Raw genomic sequence first — 8,126 nt, forward strand, 5'->3', positions numbered from 1 at the left:
ATTTTTACCAATAATACTTCCATGGCTGTCTCTGCCTCAGGCCCTGAGAGTGGCATAACTGTTCAGTCCATTTCTGGGATTGGCACACAAGGATCCGGCTTGGCCCTGGGAAAAGAACATTCACGGAAATCCATCCCCTTTCCACCTGTCATCCACCCGCTCCCCACCTGTCACACTGGAGCTCAACCCCAGAAGATCTTGTAAACTTCCATCTCCCTCCTTCCTCTCCCCCTCCCCTCCAAGATTTTTGCCTTAAATATGGTTGGCTGCACTAAGTAAACGGCTCTTGACAAGCAATGCTTCCTTGAGTCCTGTCGTCTCTCTCGCCCATTCTTTATTCACAGGTTGTGACCCTCCTCGTTCCCTCGAATAACGTGACCTGCAGGCCAGGTCAAATAACTGTGTTAATTAAGCCCAACACAGAGTATAACATCTTTCCCTTAACTATTTCCACACCTGACCTTTAAAGAAAGCCATCACCATTTATAAATTCTGTTGTATAATACTTTTCTGAATTTTTGTCATCTTTTTCCACAAATGCCCCACCTTCTCATTCAACTATCTCTCAACATGTTGTTTTTAGTCTAATATATTTGATTGTAAGCAGCTATTACATCTAAGAAAATTAATCTTAAGAAATAGACATTCCTATAAACTCCATATACACTAATATGTAGGAGACAGAGTTATGTTTTGAGAATATACTTCTATGCTTATGTTGGTTTGGTTTTAATTAAAAAAAAAACTATTCTATTTTCATCAATGCAATAATGCACATTGTATTGTGTTTGATCTATACATTTGCAATGGAATCGTGTTCAATGTATTGAATCATATAATAGTACTATTCTCTTTTCCTGAACAGGGCTTGTTGTTCTATTAAAGAAAAAAGAAAAGAAAATAAAAAAAAAATGAAAATTACAAGTTCCTCTTTTATCATAAGGTGTAGCAATAATCAATAACAATTCCAAAACATCATGTTTGAGTATTGTGAAATTCTGAGATCTTTATAAATTTGAATAACATAGACACATTTGCCTATTTTTCCAACTGAAATACTGAGTAAATTATAAATCCATAGGCATTGAATAATGATGACTTATGGGTTGGTCCTAAAGAGATGTCAAAATATAGTTTTGTAACCACTTCTGAGAAAATCAATAGTATTAACAAATTTTAGGGTAAACTATGAGTAAGGAACTATGTTCTGCTCATTTTTACTGAAGGAAAATTACATGATCCATAGTTAAAGCCATTGGAATGGATTTTGTGTAGACTCATCTATTAAAATAGAAGAGAAGTCAAATAGGGAACAAAATTCAACCTTACTAATCTACATGAAGGAGGTACACATACAGTAAAGTGAGCTAGGGAGGACAAGGGCCAGAGAACCTGAGATGGATTACTAAGCTTTGCAAATGGTGTTTTACTTTATGGCAAAGTGAACATCTTTTTTTTTTACCCCATGAAGCCCTGGAACAATAGTCAAACTGAAGACACTGAAGTTGAGTTCTTGTTCACTCAGGAGATGAGGTGATAGAGTTTCTCTATGAATGTGTGCATTTCAGAATGACTAGTTATATATCTTCTAAATAGAGTTTGAAGATATATCTCAAAGAGTAAAAATTTTATATGTAAACTTTCTGAAGGAACTTTTAAAAAGAGGGTTTAAGGGTCTGATTTCCATCTCCAGATTTTGTCAAGAAAAAATATGAATCTCCAAGTAAGTAGAGTTGTGTTAATGTGTCTCAGCCTTTAATACATAAACCTACAAAATGACCTTTGCTGATCAAAGTAATACTAATGTTTAATCAATTTCTCCATGCAAGAGTTTTATTTGGGCCATGTCTGGAAATGTCTGGAAATCTCATGACTAAAACATGTTCAAATTTTTGTTAGTTTTATATCCTAACAAACGTTCACTCAGAAAGAATGTGCTTCTCAGAAGTTTTAAGTATCTGATTGCTTTACAATATATGCACCATGAATCTATTGTTAGATAGATAGTCAAAGAATTTTGGGTGGTATTGAATAAGAAATTTTTTATCTTAATTTGAATATTTCATGCCTGAAAATATATTGGAAGCTTATTAAAATGTGAATGAAAGTTTGAAAATATAAGCAAGCAAGCAATAAGTCTTACATCTACCATTTGAGAACTTCTGCAAGATAGATGAACTGTTCTTCAATGATTATTGAGAGATTGGACTGTTGCAGGCCCACAATCAAATTCCAATTTATCTCCCAATATTTTTAGATCCAAACCTATCCATTTCTTGTGTACCAACATGTAGGACCTAAAATTCAATAAATAAAAGTTTAAAAACCATATGGAATGTATCCACTTAGGAGACAACTAGCTTCCCACAACCCTACATCTAAGAATCTTGTCAGTTAGTAGCTGAGGCCAACACCTGAGATTTCTATGTTGACTATGACCTCCCTCTCTGATGCTTCCATATGTATATTTAATTCCTTCTTAAAAGGGGGAACCAAATACCCACGGAAGAAGTTGCAGAGATTAACTATTGAAGGAAACCGACCCGCAGCTTCACTTCATACCGTGGGTAATTCACGAACGGGGGAACTCGAGGTTCTGTGAAAAATAAGCGGGTAGGGGGGACAAAGAAGCGACACCAGGAAAGGATGCTTATCGAGGTGTAATCTTTACTTAGTGAAACGGGATATTTATACTTAGAGGCGAAACAGTCATGTCTTTTAGCACATAAGTGAGAACAGGAATCGAGCATATCAAGGCTAGGACTCCAGGCAGGAGGGCGGATCAAAGTCACAGCCCCTTTTGAATGTTGGGCTACTGGTTCTGGCTTTAATGTCTTGAGCTGGCTCCAGACCCCTGGTGAGTCGAGTCGAGTTGCTGTCTCTAGCGTTCATTGAGACCCCTCAGGTCCGGCACAAACTATGGAGCAGAGACTGAAGGAAGGGCAAGCCAGCCTAAATATAGCTATCTCCTGAGAGGCTCTGACAGTACCTGACTAAAACAGATGTAGAGGCTCACAGCCATCCATCGAACTGAGTACAGGGTCCCCAGTGAAGGAGTTAGAGAAAGAACCAATGGAGCTGTGGGGTTTGCAGTCCCTTAGGACGAACAACAATATGAACTAACTAAGTAGTACCCTCAGAGCTCCCAGGGTCTCAACCACTGACCAAGGACTGCACATAGAGGGGTCTGATAGTTCAGGCAGCATCTGTATAGTAGAAGATTGAAAATTCTGTCATCAATAGGAGGAGAGGACCTCGGCCCTGTGAAGGTTCTGTGCCCCAGTGTAGGGGAATGCCAGGGCAAGAAAGTGGGAGAGGGTGGGGTGGCAGGCATGGGGAAGTGGGAGGCAACAGGGGTCTCTTTTGGTTGTTTTTGTTTGTTTCTTTGTTTTTTGGAGGGGAAACTGGGAATGGAGAAATTTATATGTAAATAAAGAAAATATCTAAAAAAAAAAAAAGAAAGAAAATATCTTGATTTATAACTTTCTGTCCAATTACTGTAGAATAAATGAGAATTCCTCTCACATTAGAGCATAGAATGTGGGGCAATTTAAATCTGTATTTGCTGGCAATGATCATTTGTGTTTCTTACGTTCTTTGAGGTGAGAGCTGTGTTTTTATGTAAACAAACATTGCCTCAGTGAACCTGATATAAAATTGTGAGCCATGCACAAGCTTTCAAATTAACTTAAAACTAAGTCCACTCAGCTGATTTTTGGTTCATAGACCTTACATAAGTAGAGGATATCTTCTAATAGTTAAAATATTAATATATTTGTGTGTGTATGTGTGAAGGAGTTCAGGAGATCCCTATGAGTGGTATCTATGTAAGTCAGAGGAAAAACTTCAGGAGTTGTAGTTCCATTGTTCCACTGAGTGTTCAAAGCAACAATGAGAACCATAATAAGAATATTCTGTGTTAAAACAAAATTACCTTACTAAGAAGAATAATATCTCAAACATGAACATTATTACAATTCCAAAAATGTCCTATGCATATACTTTACTTCCAGTGTTTCTGGGTTTTTTGTACTTAAGTTATCACAGATGCATAACTTTAATTAGAGTTATTGTGGTAAATTAAAAAAAATCAGATCTTGCTCTCTCTCTCTCCCTCCTCTCTTTCCATGCTATTGCTCCCCTCTCTCCCTCTCAATTAAACCCCTTACACGTGGAAAAAAATCAGAAAATTTTTGCTTATGAATTCTACTTTCCTATGATTCCTAGAATATTCACTACATTACAGACTTCTTGCACATTCTGTACTTAATTTGTTGAATGTCTTGCTTTATGCCATGAAGGTTTCTCACACAGAACAGCACACCTATAAAGGCAAAGGACAGAGAATTTATTGTAAATTATTCTTCAAAAGAATAACCAGACACTGGAGAAAACTTACATGGAGTGATAAAGTACATGACAAACACGTGTTTTACTTAGAGAAAAAGTGTAAAGGATATTTCATGCTGCTTCCCACTCCATACTCTAACACACTATTTTCAAAATTTACTGGGAAGGAAATAAAGTTATTCAGGTCAACAATTTCCTCCAGTTTAGTATGAAAACAAAGTACGATTTATTGAAATTGATTGGTGGAAATGTTTATAATGACAATTTTACCTCAGGACATAAACTTACATTTGGAGACATTTGAAATTTATAAAATATTTACCTGGTATTTTGCTCAAGGGGAAAATAAATAACATACAGTGTTTGTTGACTAGTTAGTTCTTATAAATTAGGTCACATACAGGAGGAAATAGTTTCTGAAAGTTTTCTATTTTGTTTCCAGTTACTATGGTTGAGGCTAAAATAATAAGTGGAAGAATTTTCATACATCTTTGTTTCACACAATTTTGTAGGGATGTTATACTTTTTGGCAAGTTTCTGGATTAGCATAAGATCCTGTTTTCCATTCAGAGGTTGGAGTGTATTTGATGGGATTAAAATTCTAACCTGTTTTGAACAAAAGTAGTGCAATCAAGAAACAAATGTAAACCCATGCATTATCTACAATGGGGATGATATCTGAAAGCTAATTCAATAGGTGGTCTCACAATTGTCTAGAGTAAGTACCCCATACCATACATTACATCATTTAATTTGATCATTTCATGCCATTAAGATACATGACAGATAGGAAATATGTAAGGCTTCTGCCAACATGCCATTACATTATCCATTGCAGTTGCCTTTGAAAGGAGACTGAAAAATTGAAGGATATAAAATGTATAACATAAAACACAATCATGCCATTTTCTGTCCGACCAGAGCAGCCAGCCGGGCGGCACAGGCCCCATGAGCCACAGGGGAGTTGCAGGGCAGCAGGGACAGGAACCTCTCAGCTTCCAATTGATAGAGGTGGATCAGCGTCCTTCTCTGCCCCTTCGCTGCAAATGGAGTGCCTAACTCCAGGGAGCGCCCTAACTTAGAGACTCGGGTGAGAGCCGCCATTTTCTCTACAGTGAGTTTCTAAGACCAGAGCAGCCAGCTGGGAGGCATAGGCCTCACGAGTTGCAGGGGACTTGCAGGGCAGCAGAGACAGGACAAGCTCTAGTCAGAGACACTAAGAACATCTAACACCAAAAATCAAGAGATGGCGAAAGGCAAACGCAAGAATCCTAATAACAGAAACCAAGACTACTTAGCTTCATCAGAACCTAGTACTCCCACTGCAGCAAGTCCTGGAGATCCCAAAACACCAGAAAAGCAAGATTTGGATAAAAAATCATATCTCACCATAGTGCTACAGGAATTTAAGAAAGACATGAATAACTCCCTTAAAGAAATACAGGAGAATAGAGATAAAGAGATACAAGCCCTTAAAGAGGAAACAAAAAAAATCCCATAAAGAATTACAGGAGATCACAAGTAAACAAGTAGAAGCACTTAAAGAGCAAACTCAAAAATCCCTTAAGGAATTGCAGGAAAACACAAACAGGTGAAGGATTGAGTAAAACCGTCCAGGACCTAAAAATGGAAGTCGAAACAGTAAAGAAATCACAAAAAGAGACAACTCTGGAATTAGAAATCTTAGGTAAGAAGTCAGGAAATATAGATGCAAGCATCACTAACAGAACACAAGAGATGGAAGAGATTGTCTCAGGGACAGAAGATAACATAGACAACATTGAGAGAACTGTCAAAGAAAATACAAAAAGAAAAAGACCCTAACCCAAAACATCCAGAAAATCCAGGACTCAATGAGAAGCCCAAATCTAAGGATAATAGGTATAGAAGAAAGTGAAGACTTCCAACTTAAAGGGCCAGTAAATATCTTCAACAAAATTATAGAAGAAAACTTTTCTAACCTAAAGAAAGAGATGCCTGTGATCATACAAGAAGCATATAGAACCCCAGATCGACTGGACCAGAAAAGAAATTCTTCCCGCCACATAATAGTCAAAGTACCAAATGCACTAAACAAAGAAAGAATTTTAAAAGCAGTAGGGGAAAAAGGTCAGGTAACAAATAAAGACAGGCCTATCAGAATTACACCAGACTTCTCACCAGAGAATATGAAAGCTAGAAGATCCTGGACAGATGTCATACAGACCCTTAGAGAACACAAATGCCAGCCCACACTACTATACCCAGCAAAACTCTCAATCACCATAGGTGGAGAAACCAAAATATTCTTTGACAAAACCAAATTCACACAATATATTTCCACAAATCCAGCCCTCCAAAGAGTAATAAATGGAAAACTCCAACACAAGAAGGGGAACTACATCCCTGAAAAAGCAAAAATGCAATCTTGCAACAAAATTAAAAAAAGATAGACACATGAATTGAAAGCCAGCTCTAACTACAAAAGTAACAGGAAGCAGCAACTACTTTTCCTTAAAATCTATTAATATCAATGGGCTCAACTCTCCAATAAAAAGACATAGACTATCAGACTGGGTATATAAACAAGACCCAACATTTTGCTCCAAGCCAATGGCCCCAAGAAAAAAGCTGGAGTGGCCATTCTCATATCGAATAAAATCGACTTTCACCCTAAAGTGATCAAAGAAGATAAGGAGGGACACTTCATATTCATCAAAGGTAAGATCTACCAAGATGACCTCTCAATTCTGAACCTCTATGCTCTGAATGCAAGGGCATCGACATTCATAAAAGAAACTTTACTAAAGCTCAAAGCACACATTACACAGCACACAATAGTAGTGGGAGATTTCAATACCACACTGTCTGCAATGGACAGATCATGGAATCAGTAACTAAACAAGGACACAGTGAGACTAACAGAAGTTATAAAACAGATGGAGTTAACAGATATCTATAGAACTTATTATCCTAAAACAAAAGGATATACCTTCTTCTCAGCACCTCATGGTACCTTCTCCAAAATTGACCATATAATTGGTCACAAATCAGGCCTCAACATATACAAGAAGATAGAAATAATTCCTTGTATCCTATCAGATCACCATGGACTAAGGCTGCTCCTCAATAACAACATAAACAATAGAATGCACACATACACGTGGAAGCTTAACAACACTATACTCAATGATAATTTGGTCAAGGAAGGAATAAAGAAAGAAATTAAAGACTTTCTAGAGTTTAATGAAAATGAAGCCACAACATACCCAAATTTATGGGACACAATGAAAACAGTCCTAAGAGGAAAACTCAGAGCTTTAAGTGCCTCCAAAAAGAAACTGAAAAGAGCATACACCAGCAATGTAACAACACAACTTAAGGTACAAGAACAAAAAGAAGCAAATTCACACAAGAGGAGTCAAACACAGAAAATAATCAAACTTAGGGCTGAAATCAACCAAATAGAAACAAAAAGAACTATACAAAGAATCAACCAAACCAGGAGCTGGTTCTTTGAGAAAGTCAACAAAATAGATAAACCATTAGCCAGAATAATTAGAGGGCACAGTGATAGTCTCCTAATTAACAAGATCAGAAATGGTAAAGGAGACATTACAACAGACACTGAGGAAATCCAGAAAATCATGAGAACCTACTACAAAAGCCTATACTCAACAAAACTGTAAAACCTGGAGAAAATGGACAATTTTCTAGACAGATACCAGTTACCAAAGTTAAATCAAGATCAGATCAACGATCTAAATAGTCCCATATCTGCTAAGGAAATAGAAACA

The sequence above is a fragment of the Mastomys coucha genome, unplaced genomic scaffold, assembly GCF_008632895.1.
Source record: "Mastomys coucha isolate ucsf_1 unplaced genomic scaffold, UCSF_Mcou_1 pScaffold8, whole genome shotgun sequence".
Taxonomy (NCBI): Eukaryota; Metazoa; Chordata; class Mammalia; order Rodentia; family Muridae; genus Mastomys; species Mastomys coucha.